The sequence below is a fragment of the Cupressus sempervirens genome, chromosome 3, assembly GCF_028749045.1.
Source record: "Cupressus sempervirens isolate cs-2001-9-10 chromosome 3, ASM2874904v1, whole genome shotgun sequence".
Lineage (NCBI taxonomy): Eukaryota > Viridiplantae > Streptophyta > Pinopsida > Cupressales > Cupressaceae > Cupressus > Cupressus sempervirens.
Genome location: NC_143120.1, coordinates 252,595,467 through 252,610,041, shown reverse-complemented (window position 1 = coordinate 252,610,041; position 14,575 = coordinate 252,595,467). Strand labels below are relative to the sequence as shown.

At 34.3% G+C, this 14,575-nt stretch overlaps 1 protein-coding gene across 2 annotated transcripts in view; it reads left to right on the top strand.

Annotated features, from left to right (window-relative positions):
- Positions 1-2,611: 2,611 nt before the first annotated feature.
- Positions 2,612-14,575, top strand: part of LOC149565822 (las1-like family protein) — an 86,619-nt gene continuing 74,655 nt past the window's right edge. For both annotated transcript variants that reach the window (XM_089819310.1, XM_089819309.1), the window contains exon 1: positions 2,612-2,938. The gene's annotated coding sequence lies outside the window, so the exon portion shown is untranslated. The remainder of the gene's footprint in view (positions 2,939-14,575) is intronic.

The following is a 14,575-nucleotide window of genomic DNA, read 5'->3' as shown; positions in this document are numbered from 1 at the left end:
GAAGTTGGATGTCTTGAAATAGGAAATATAGAAATGTGCCAGATACGTGAATGAATTGTAAATGTGAGTTACACACATTGGTGTGTGTTTTGGCACATCCCAAAACATATTGGGATGAAGATTAGTTGGAAACCACTCTCTGTGTTGTTTAGTTTCATAGTTTTGCTATATTATTTGACGGTTTCATGTGTTTTACCTCCTACATGTTAGGCTCATGAGATATAGTTTTTATGTGAGAGTCTTTTATCTATTTAGTTACCTCCAAATATCTTCTTGGTGATACTCTCAAGAGAAGATTTATTTGCAAGCATATCATATTTTATTGTTGATTTTTAAATAATATATTGGGAATTTTTTTGAGTGCTCATTATTTTCCTTTTGAAAAGGTTTTGCACACACAAATCACTATGTTATAGTATGGATGCAATTTGTGTTAGTTTAGTTTATTTTCTATAATATTTGTAAAGATCTAATTTTTTTTAACATAACCTTCCTCTCAAGGTTAATGCAATAAATGGTTCTACTATATTAACTTCCTTACACTTACTATCCTCACTCTAGTGGATTTTGGACCAAGAGACATGGTTCCAAAGACTAAATCTGTCTCAATTTTTGTTCTTGTACTTGTTCCTTATGTTTCCATATCAATAATGTTCATCATCAGACATTAAGTCCACAAGTAACTTAGCTTTAACAACTAGTTCTAGGTGCTAGACCTCCACCCCTACCCCAATACCAAACCTTATTTTCTCATGGACTTAGTTCTAGGTAGCTCCTAATCTTAATACATGATCTTTACTTGTTATTTTGTATTCCTCTCTACTATCTAATTCCTAACCCATTCAATTTTCGCGTTCCATTTCCAAATTCTTCCCTTGGTTTGCTCCTAAATCTACCATGCCTTAGACCTCAAAATATAATGTAAAAAATTTCACTTTCCCTAAGGCTTTCATTTCCCCCCTTAAATCCAACTCCCATTTGCTTAAATACATTTCTTTAAGCCCCTCTTGGACCTTGATTCTTGCCACTAAAAAAATCCAAAATTTATGTGATGGCTTGGTGCACTCAGTCAATTTCCTCAACTATTTTTAGATCATACCACTATGCTAGATTTTACCCCTAAATCTCCATAGTTCTTTCTCTACTCAAAGCTCCATGTTTCATACTGTAGTCATGTTTTAAAATGAGAATTTGAATTACAAATAGGCAAGGACATCCATGTTTCCATACATGTATTTTTTGTGTTTCCAATTGAGTAGGTCCACTCATGTAGATTTCCATCACATAATTTGTAGGTCACATATATTTGAATGTTTAGTTATTTGTCACATGATTGATCATATTTTCCTCTCTTCCTTAGGATTTCTGGATTGTTAGGTGATGAATAATGGAGGTTATAAATATTAGTTTGCAATCATTCAAGTGGTTTACTCATTTATTATTCTAAAGCCATGTAGTTGCTGGAGAAATCTATTTTTTTCAATTCACAATATAACTCTATAAAACCAAGAAGAGTTAATATTAATAAGTGATTTTTTATAAGGTTTGTCTATTGTAGTTTGCATTAGTCTAGAAAAGTTTTTTATGCACAACTAGAGTTTCTTCTTTGTCATATTTGTTGGCATGGGTGTACTATTGGATTTGATAAATGTAATGACATCCTAATTATTACAAATATCTTATAAAAACCTATTTCAATGCTATACATTGATTAATGTAATTTTATGATAGAGTTTAAGTACACTCTGTTCTTAATCCTCTCATTTGATGCATGTGAATCTAATGATCATTAATATTTATTGTTTCAATTGATTTTCTTATGAAGAGTTATGACTTTAATTCCCGATAGATAGACATTAATCTTGGGAACTACCAATCTAATCACCCACACAATTTAAGAAAAGAACTATTTAACATTATATTAAAATTGCATGTATATTTAATTGTACTTCATACTAATAGTTAGACATGCAAGTGTCATTTGTGAAATCCACAAGTTCATTGAACTTCAGTAATCATGTTAACTTACTTGCATATTACACTCTCTGTAAGGACACCTATGTCAACTATATAGGAAGTCATTGATCAATTGATTAGCTTAAGCCTAGTACAAGCCTTAGGATTAAAGTTATATTAGATACAAGAATTTTCTTCACCTTTCAATATTTTTAATCTTGTATAAGACACTTGTAAGAATATCCCACTAGGTTTAAGTTTGAATTCCATGATAGAATATTTACTCTCATCAATTGAACTTAACCTTCTTACCTTTTGATGATCTTAATTCACCTCTTTGAATGAGAACTTAACCTTCTTAACTTTTGATGATCTTAATTCACCTCTTTGAATGAGAACTTAACCTTCTTAACTTTTGATGATCTTAATTCACCTCTTTGAAGATAATCTTGGTCCTAAAGGCAAAACTATGTTTTAAGATTTTAAAACAATGGTTCTTGGACCCAAAAATTACTTTTTTTGTAATTTTTTTACCAAACTATTAAATTAGATTTCAAGTAATTTGTTTCACTAATATATTTCTTCTCGTTTGCAATGCACTTCATCATCTTCACAACTTCGTTGTATATATGACATGTTACCTTGATCAAAGAACATATTTCTTCTCATTTGCAATGCACTTCATCATCTTCACAACTTCGTTGTATATATGACATGTTACCTTGATCAAAGGCAAGCGCCTTTTCAGGTAAGCCCTAAACCTTGCTCTATGTTGCTCTAGGTTCCACATATTGCATTCTGTTGAATTCTATGAAGGAGGTTGTGCTGCTCCTTCGGAAAATATAGTTTGTTGCAACGTTAGCATACAGTCACAGGGCGGCGACAGTAGGAGGACAGGGTTTACAATATTACTATTGGTCTTCGGCTCCTCTGAGGACCAGAGTTTAAATCCCTGTCAATTCGAGAAATGCCTCTTTTGGCGGTAAGTTTTGTTTTTATATTTTTCTCTGTTTATGCATAAACTATTCTTAATAATGGAAGCAAGCTAGAATCTAATTAGCCGATAGGCTATTATAGGTGAGCATTTCGGACAAAACCTGTCCGTACGTAAAAACCAGAAGTTTTTGGAAACTGCCCATTTAGAAATAAATGAGAATCCCATATCCAAAGATCTTTGCAAAATCAAATATATCAGTGATGAAAATTACGAAAGAAAGATCAATCAATGGCGCCTTTGTCCCCTGCAATTCCTTGCAGTAATACACCGCATACGCATATTTCACAAGGTGACAAACAGTCATTAGCACAGTGCCATTCCAAACCCCAGGTTCTTGCCTATCCTGGAGAGAAAATAGTCTAGGATAAAAGTTTACAAAGGAAATGCATAATTTTTTAAGTTTGTGTCTGTCTATTTATAACATCTATTTTAAAGCTCTGCTCAATAAATTTGTTAGGCTGTCTATTTGATTTATTTTAGTAGCTGAAGTAAGCTTCATGCTTTGCTCGTGCATGCCAGTAATTTTTCTTTTGAATAGAAGACATTTTATAATACTTTCCAACGCATTTTGAATGACATAATTTGCCAATAAGTGTAAGGTAGTAATCGATCAGTTGAACATACCTAACATATATCGTATGTAATTTCCAGTCCTGAAAACTGCACACCTTATGTGCAATTTGTTGACTTATTTACTCATTGCATATAGGTATGCTCAATGGACTCGTTGTCTGATGTTCAACCTTGGAATCTATCGCTATAATTAGTGCTGCTTAGCTTGCTAGTCTGTTTTGAAAATCTTAAAAATAAATATTGCCTTTTGAATATTTACTTTAATATACACAAAAGTGATTTCCATTTTTGTATTTTAAATGATGACGTATATTTGACTACTTATCTGCAATGCTAGATTACCCGAGTATGAAAATTAGAGAGATCAAAGGAGCAGAAACATGGATATTAACATTGGGCAGCCGACCATCTATTTTTTGGTACATGAACCCCTTTGAAGCCAAACAACGGGCTTAGCTTCAGGCTTCAACTATCATTCACCTTGCAATTCCCCATTCCCATTAAGACTGATTTCACAGTTTCCTTTCTCTGAAAAGATTCTTTCGTTCTAGAGCCCCTACAGCCTAATCATAGCTCATCATAGAGAGGAGATATCTCTTGATACTTAACGTTGTCTTTCCAACTTTGATTAACTATTCAGAAACTATCCATTTCTTGTGAATCATTGTCCCAAATTGCTTCATCTTCATGAGGCTCCTCATCATCCTCATCTGACTCCAAAATTGTCGCCACACTAAAATAACCTAAGTAGACCACAAATTAACAGGTAGAAAAGGAGCTCTCCATTAGCATTACTCCATACCTTTGTTGTTTCATGCCTTATGAGCATTACTTCATACCTTGTGTGTTTTCATGTGGATAGCTTTCCGCCTTTCAGGTTTTCATTGCTTTCTCTACATTAATTTATGCTTCATGCCCTATTACTTTATTGATCCATGTAAATGCTTCATGCCTTGTATATGTGTATGGATATGCTTGTATCCCATGCGTAATTATATGCTAGCTACAAGCCTGATATTTTTCCCACATCAATACTTCCGGTGCTCATCAGTTCATTGTAAATGGGTATCCCTTGTTTTTTTTGAATAAGCGAAGTCTTTTGTAGTTGGTATTTTCTCCCGACCCTTGAATTACATTGATGATTTGTCTTATGTGAGAAAAAGAAATTTTTGTGAGGGAAAGTGTGAAAACTGTCCAAGCATTGGTTGAGAGAAGGTAAAAATGATAGAAAAATTGACTAGGCATAGAAAACTTAATAACACCTTCTAAAGTGCATCAAAGATGGGGAAAAGTGGAAATTGATTGGAAATGTGAAAAAATTGCTTAGTGTGGGTCAAGTAGACATGGAGAAATGGCAAAAATGGTTTAATGATTAAAAGGGAAGTAAAGAATAGGAAACCTAACCACATAACAAGAATTGTTATGTCTGAATGTTCTAGATTATGTTGTATTTGGGTATTCAATTGCGAGTGCTCAAAATACGGTTTCCAATTAGGGTGTTGTCTTACTCCAACTCATCATGAAAAGAGAAGAAAAAGTGAGAAGATAAGAAAGACTTTGGATGTCAAAAGTAAAATTCCCCACTGTTGTCACTAATGTCAAATTTGAAAAACTTAAATACATTAATAAAATCAAGGTATTGTATAATAAATGAGAATGGAGTTGATAATGTATGGTCATACTTAATGCATGATAAGGTTAGATCATCGAGATAGCTATTAAATGATGCAAGCATTGTAAAAACATGTCAAGAATTAAGTATCAACTATAATGCATAGTGATAAAATAACATCAATGTGCAATGGTCAAATGTCATGACTAACATTATATAAAGGTGACATTGATTTCAAGATGAAAATTGTAATGAGCAATGCATTGACCTCAAGACATAATGGCTATGGTATGATAAAAAAAATGAGATGACTTCACCATCGAGTGTCAGTCTTGCATCTTCTTCGGATGCAAGTGCTAGTGATAAATTTGTTAGATATTAAGAGACAACACATGAAAGAGGTATCCATAGGAGCTGCCACTTAATTTGTGGACGTATCAAAGACATGTAATTTTTTTGTCCTGTAACTTTTTTCAACACATTTTATACATGTTATCCTAGCCTTTAAATTTTTTGAAATTTTTTTGAACTGTACTTTTATGTTAAACAATGTTGAGGTAGTTTCACAAGTGAATTGGATACTTGTTCATCTAGAGGATTAACAAATGTATGCTTGTTTTTAGCCCCATATGTGCTTGCTACGGTGGTTTGCAAGATGGTTTGGAAGAGATAGATATAGCAAATGACTAATCTTCTTCGTAAGTATTTCCTGAATCATGCTTCTTATGTATTTTGCATGGTCCAAACTTCTTCATCTTCAACTTATTACATGTTCCCGTTGGAAATATCTTTTTTCTTAAATGAACTATGTCTTCATCTCCAATCTGAAATTCCTTATGCCTCCTTTCATCTATCTTAGCCTTGTACCGTGTATTCATTTTAGTAATATGTTTTCTTACTTTCTCATGTAAGGTCTTCACGTCTTTGGCAAAGTCTTCAACTTCATTACTACTTGTCTCTCCTTTGTCCAACTTCCTTAATTAAGAAGCATTTATGGAACTACTTCCATATACTAACTAGAAAACTAAATCATTCCTTCTTTTGAGTCCTTGGCAAATTAAGAACAAAGTCCATACTGATATCCTCCTATTTCATCTCTGATATAGGTAATGATTGATATAACCTTGCATTTTGCTTGGCTCCTTTTGCCATTCGACATATTTTGTAACTCTGTATAAATTTCTTACATCTTGCTGCAACTGTAGCCAAAAATAATTCTCACTAACTTGAGCAATGGTTTTATCTCGACCTAAATGTCCTGTCAACCCTCCACTATTCTTCTCTTTGATGAGGTTCTCCCCCATAGAACTCCTTGGAAGACACAATTGACTACCTTTTGTTGGATTTTTATCCCAAAAATCAAATAAACAATAATATCGAATAACCGGGAAAGATGCGAGAGACACAAAAATATCCTAGAAAAATCCTTCAAGAATGAAGGGAAAAGCACTGCCACACCAACAAAAGATCATTTTATAGAGAGAGAGAGAGAGAGAGAGAGAGAGAGAGAGAGAGAGAGAGAGAGAGAGAGAGAGAGAGCCTTCACAGTCTAACTAAAGGTTTCTTTAATTTCCCAAAACATAATTATTTATTTTCAAATACAACCCTTGGTATTTCCACGCCTCAACACATGTCAAATGATACGTTTTTATATTTAATATTATAATTTAAGCATAAGTGTCTTCTTCAGTTGAAGGTGACCATAATGACAATAACATCCATATTTCTGGAGATAATGATTTCTATTGCAGCTACAATTTCCAACACTCCCTCTTAACCATAGAGAGATCTTTACCTGAATAATCACACAAGGTTGCAACCAAAATGTCAATGATAAAATTTAATCACATGGATCCTATAAAATTCTTGGAATCACTCAACATGAAAACCTTGCAAGAAACACAACTAGCTTTCATCATGATGTTGTCATGGAATCTCTCAACATGACACTAAGAGAACAATTTACTCATTGTTAATAATCATGGAATCACTCAACATGATAGACCTGAAACAGTTACTCAATCATGCAATCACTCAACATGAAAAACTTGCAAAAATCACAATACCAAGCATGTATAAGATCTGACAAGGATTCCATAAATACTCCCTCTTAACAACGATCATCACAAGAAGATAGTTGATGAAGCTTACCTTTGAAGCTAAAACATCTCCGTCTTAATTAAAGCAATATCCTCATCCCATTGCTCCTTATTGCATCTTGCAGTCAAGAGAGATAAGATCAACTTATCATAAAGCATATTAATTCCGGTTACATAAATTCATAAACTATATTAAATAGATTACTTATCTCTAAACCAAAGTCCAACTTTTGTAACCATCTTTGCCAAAAATATTAATGTTGATTTTGTCCTCCTTTCATTATAATGATTCGTATGTATAAGAAACAGTTTTCGTCAACAAGAACCTCCATATTTGCGGGCCAATCTCTGACAGTTGTCACAGACTCAGAAAGAGTGAGTATGCTTCCCCATTGAGAATCAAAATTTGGACTCCTAACTGTTCATCATATCCACTACAGTGCAAGACCATTAAAGTTGCATTTGGATTTTGCCTTCCAAGCAATTAGATATTGGGCTTAAGATTTTATTGAAAAGATTTAAAAATGTGATCCAACAGAAAGACTAGGCCATCCTGGTCCGTTAAGGATTACACATGATTGAAATCTAGGAACCTCCATATCTGTGGGCCAATCTCTGATGGTTGTCACAGACTCAGAAAGAGTGAGTATGCTTCCCCATTGAGAATTAAAATTTGGACTCCTAACTGTTCATCATATCCACTACAGTGCAAGACCATTAAAGTTGCATTTGGATTTTGCCTTCCAAGCAATTAGATATTGGGCCTAAGATTTTATTGAAAAGATTTAAAAATCTGATCCAATAGAAAGACTAGGCCATCCTGGTCCATTAAGGATTACACACGATTGAAATCTAGGAACCTCCATATCTGTGGGCCAATCTCTGACAGTTGTCACAGACTCAAAAAGAGTGAGTATGCTTCCCCATTGAGAATCAAAATTTGGACTCCTAACTGTTCATCATATCCACTATATTGCAAGACCATTAAAGTTGCATTTGGATTTTGCCTTCCAAGCAATTAGATATTGGGCTTAAGATTTTATTGAAAAGATTTAAAAATGTGATCCAACAGAAAGACTAGGCCATCCTGGTCCGTTAAGGATTACACACGATTGAAATCTAGGATGACCCCACACTTCTCATAAAGTCCTGAGCTTCATCTTCTATGATTCCTGTCAATCTAGAAATTTATCCCGAACTTACATCGATCGAAGGATAACGCAATATATATTTTCAAACTCTTCTTATTCAAAATATCGCCAAACTCTTCTCATCCTGCATTTTATGGTAGACTTGTAATAGAATATGAAAAGACTTGTACGAGTGAATCTATATAAACTATGATGATTTAAAGAGACTGCTCAAAGGTGACACACAATCAAACAAAAGAGTATATAAAAAAATATCACAGACTAAAATGCGATAAACATAAAAATAAAACTTAGAGTGATCTGAAACCGAAGGAAATAACAATGATTGCATTTGTACTCCCATCTCCAGTGGCAGTTTCCAACTTAAGCAAGCAATAATAAGCACAAATCTCCATGGGCTAAGTATGTGAACCCCAAACTATTCAAAAGGATATACTTCCAATACTTGTGTCTCATGGAAACCCATTGTTCTCAAAGACAAGAATGAAAGGTATTGCACCAAACCTCCTGAAAGAATTCATAGACCACACAATCAACAAAGATAAGTAAACTATCTGGAAGACATGATATAAATATATATATCAATCACCATAAGCAATAGAAAACCCCCTTTCCATAATCGCCTGACAGAAGTCTTTATGCCATCGCACAAAAAGATGAAGGGCAATTGCCAAAAATCAAATAGCGATGCTGATAATGAACTGAAAAAGTGAGAAACATATAATTTCGAGAAACATCGTCAAGCGATCATTGACTCTGTCCCTACCTTGAACACATGTTGAGGTGTTCGAAAATTCAATTAATGCATCCATTGAGAGAAAGCTAATGTAGACTTATGACGATTATCACTTGAATGCCCACATTGTCATTGAGAGCTGGAAATGATTGGATGAACATCCACCACACTCATACAAATCATATTTGACTTATGCCAGGTAGGATGAATGTAACATCAACTTAATATTTATTTTCTTTTCACTGATGATGAACTGTTTTCTATTCATCGATGATCAACCATAGGAGTACACGAACACATAGCATTCAAGTACACATTAAATATAATAAACCAGCACTTGGAAAATGCAAGAGCTCGAGAGGAGCTCAATTACTTTTATTCACATTAAAGATATTATATCAAAATTAATTTAAATGAGGTAAATAATATAATTTCATATGCAACTATGATTTCAACATTTTCAAAACAAAAAAAAGATGGATACGTTCATTGCTTATTTAGAAACACAAGCTGCAGAATGGACAAACTAGAGAAGCAAAACCTTATAAATTAATCCAACACAAAATAAACTTCTTTAAAATTATTGCATGAAGCTAGAAGGACTTTTAACACTAAATAGATGTTATCAATAACTTGACTCTAATACAATGTTGGATTTCACGTGTTCCAGGACTAGTTAGTGTTCCTACAATTGAGGTTCTGGTCCATAGAATTGATAGGGGCGAAAGTTCCGATAGACCAATTCATTCTTCTCACTTTGCAATGAATCTATGGGATGGGTGGAAAGAGACTCTTCCTTTCCATCTGAGGCCTACCTTCCGAATTGACCCAAAAATTAGGTAAATAGCAATAACTGATAACTAGAAAAGATGCAAGCGAGATATAGGAATATTCCTAGGACAATCCTTCGAGAATGAAGGGAAAAACCCAACTCCACACAACCATGTTAAAACTAGAACCCAAAAAATAGTAAAGATAACCAACAATAATAAAGATATAAACTGAAACAAAGACACCAGAAATATCCTGGGAAAACCCTTCTAGAATGAAGGGGAAAACCCAGCGACACAACAAAAACTTATCATTTTATTGATAATAGAATTCAAGTGTACAATGCCTATTGCTTAATGCGATATAAATAACTTAAGGAGAGACTCTTTACATTCCAACCGAAGGTCTCTTGAGATTCTCATAACTCCTATAATGAATTATAACTCTTCAGATATTCATGCCTCAATGCATGTGAATGACACATGTCATTTACATTTAAACTTAAGTGACCTTTTCAACTAAAGATGTCAATAACAGTAATAATGTCCTGATTTCGAAAGATAATGATCTCTATCACAGCTACAAACTTTAACACTCCCTCTTAGCAAGAGAGAGATCTTTAACTGAACAATAACACAAACTGCAACAAAAAAAAAAATGTCAATGCTAAATTCTGATCATACAAATTCAAAACATGATTCATGGAGTTACTCAACATGAAAAACCTATAACAATGACTCATATTCATGGAATCGCTCAACATGAAAACAATTATTCATATTCATGGAATCACTCAACATGAAAAGATTTGTAAGACTCGCAACTAAGCCTTTATTCACGGACTCTCTCAACGTGAACTGTCATGGAATCTCTCAACATGACATCCAACTCCCATCACAGAATCTCTCAACGTGATGACATCATGGACTCTCTCAACATGATGTTCATTATCGCATAGTGAAAGAGTTACTATAGCTGATCTTACAATCTCATTTATTTACACAAGAATAGAAATAGGCATAATAAAAGCAAGGCTTAGTTCCATTTAAGTCTCAAATTTTACTAATGTCACAAGCATTATAACTATATATGAGAATGAAGGGGATTCCAGAAGCACTCCCTCTTTAATTGTGAAGCCTCCCTTTGGAGCACAAGTTCCCTCTAGAACACAAGCTCCCTCTGAGCATTCATATCTAAATGCAATTATATCTCTTTAACAATATCTCCATCGCATGATTCTTGTTGCATCCTACAACTAATAGAGGTTAAATCAATCTATCATAAAGATAAATAGAGATAAGATTTTTGAAATAAACACTATAGAATACTTATCTCTTTCACATGGACTGTCTTTCATGTAAAAATCAAAGAGCATAATTCACCATATATGCCATTTAGTGATAATTAACGTTTTTTCTTATCAAACAACTTCTAACATCTTATGAGATTAACATTTCCTCAATATATCTCCATATATGGATGCTAACAAGGATCTCTATAGACTTCATTGATATTAGAGAGTAAGAAGCCGGTCTCAACAATATTTTGCCAAATCATGCATATTAAAATTTGCAACATATTTGACCATGATTGCCTTAAAAAAAAACTAATAAGCATGTCTTAATATCATTGAAAAAATAAAATTGTACTTCTGCACACTTCCAGTGGTGATCTAAGGGAAGACAAGAAACAACAAGACGTAGAAGAGAAATCTAACATCCTTCGGACAACAACAAAGAGTTCTCAACATCATTGAGTTACCTCTTGAATTGAGTGCTACGCCTACTAAAAAAAAAATTAAAAATTACCATCTCAGAACAAATTCCCCCATAAGAAAAGTATTCATGACTGAAAACCCATAAATGACATTTTTGCATTCCTTTCTATCAAGATTACCTTCTTCACTTTATTGTTTCATAAAAATAAAGGTGACTTGGATGATAAATATTAAGTATCCATTTCCTTCTAGGCAACATGCACGAATCTAGGTTGTAACAAGATTTATGAAGACATTACTGAGAAAAATTTACACGTTACCTTCAATGCATACCATTAAGTAGTCATGTCAATACCTCTCGATGCGAACAAACTTCTTTTCTTAGTCTTCTAATTTCCATGCTCATGTTGCCTACAAGGATGTGATACTCTGCATCTTAGAGAAGAAGCAAGGCATGGTCGCATGCAGATTTTATCCACACCGCTACGAGATCCCAATCTTTTTCTTTGTAGATACTGTCGATCTTCCTTAGAGATACGCCATGAATAGAAGAAACTTCTCAATTTGTCGACTGATGCGTTCATCATTAACTAAGGCGGTGAAAATTTCAATCTGCGTTGCCATTACAAAGTCTCTACTTTATCGAGGAATACTCATCGCCTAGAAACATGTAGACATGCTGAGAGTCCATGATGCATTACCAAGGAGGAGTTGTTTGCCCAAATGTCATGCCAAAACATGTCACAATGAATACGTTAGTAAACAAAAATGAGAATATATTTATGTCGTATAACAAATAATCAGCATAAATATTGACGTCTTCCCTTCAAAGCTTTATTGTATCTGCCATAGAGGCTAAGGCCGTGCACAAGGCCCTACATGTTACTTCTGTCCAACTTCTTGCCATCATTTACCCACTTCTCAAGTATCGATTTCGCTGAAAGGCATCAGAGATCTTCCAGTATAAACCCTTCGACAAACTTTTATTTTGTGATTCCTTCAATGGCTCCTCCATATTCTCAACGAAAGCTGATTCTACAAATGAAAAAGTTTTGAAAAAAAAAACAAAGAAAAGACTACCCTGTTCTCATCATATGGGTTTCTTTGTTGGAAAATTGGCCTACCCAACCCCTGCACTCCAAGCTGTTTGAAGGCATTTAACAAGAAAAGTCGGCCAAGAATTAATCCCAAAAGATACGATATCGAGATTGAAAACCAATGGCTCTATTGATCAACCAGTATCTTTAAATTAAAAATAATAATAATAATAATTTGACAAGAAAGAGAGGAGAGTCCTCCATCTTTCGAAGGAGAGACTAAAATTCACGGCAATAAAAACAAATCATCATGCTAGGTGACCTGAAGATCAGAACTGATCTTAGTGCAATCTAGGAGCAATTGGAGTAATTCAGACGACATTTCAAACCATACAAGAACAGGGAGGAAACTATCAAAAAGTTTGATAGCCTGCTACATCCAATACAATAAGATCATAGTACTCTTGAAGATGATATGAGAAAACTCCTTTCTTGACAAACCCGACTTTGATACCATGTTAAAACTAGAACCCAAAAAATAGTAAAGATAACCAACAATATAAAGATATAAATTGAAACAAAGACACTAGAAATATCCTGGGAAAACTCTTCTAGAATGAAGGGCAAAACCCAGCGACACAACAAAAACTTATCATTTTATTGATAATAGAATTGAAGTGTACAATGCCTATTGCTTAATGCGATATAAATAACTTAAGGAGAGACCCTCTACATTCCAACCGAAGGTCTCTTGAGATTCTCATAACTCCTATAATGAATTATAACTCTTCGAATATTCATGCCTCAATGCATGTGAATGACACATGCCATTTACATTTAAACTTAAGTGACCTTAATGGAAGAATTCAATTCTAAGCCAACTGTGACCTCCAATGTTGATATCATTTATTCACTATTGCAATATATTCAAGTAGCTCGTGAGACATAGATAGACTGAGAATGAACAATAGGAAGTATCTTAAATCAAAGAACCATGTAAACTGCTTGACAAAATGTGTTAAAGGTAATGAGTAGACATCTGCATATATCGGGTTCACCAAGGGAGAATTTTGGTCACAATCCAGGGAAGAATCGAGTGCCAATTTTTCCATGATTGAGCATTCAGACACCTAGTTCAAGTCATAAAGCAATAATGTTGGATTAACATGGAAAAGTACCGCCATGTGCAAGTTTTGTGCTCAATTTCAGAATCAAAATCAAGAAATTATATTCATTATTTGATGAGCATTCAAAGCCCGTGGCACCCAAGCTGAAGACAAGGCATGAATGAAAGCTACATGGTCCAAAGTGATGAAGTGTATGCAAATACAACTTATGCTCCAACACGTGAAGCCGTAGGCCAATAAATAGCTTTTGTGCATCGTGTCCCGATAAAGTAACTGGAGTCAAGAAGTAGCAATGATGAAACATGCAGCCACTGTTGCGCGAGAATGAGAGGTTTACAAGCCACAGGTTTCAGAGGCCACTGTGAAGAAATGGCAAGACCCACGGCATTCTCCTACGTGCAAATATGAAGACCAAGTCTTTTTTAAATGTTGGCGGCATCACATACATGATCAAACTACGATAAATGAAGGTGCAAGCCATCCATTGAGACAAAACTAGTCATATAGGACATACATATGAATTATTTGCCAAAATGCTTGAATGCCAAGCCAATACAAAACTCAAAACCGTGGCATTCAAAGTGAAAGGTGAAGACTCATGCACGCGATGGCACGGAAAACCCGACTCCTCTTCATGGAAATTCGTGACTACGAACAACATTGCAATTGGAAGATGCGACATCCAAATTGAAAGTGCTTGTCATTGCCGTGGTTATAGTATTTCATAGAGAAAGTGCAGATGGAATATGAGTCGGCACGATATAAAGAACCAGGCATAATGATATTCAAGCTCGAGGAC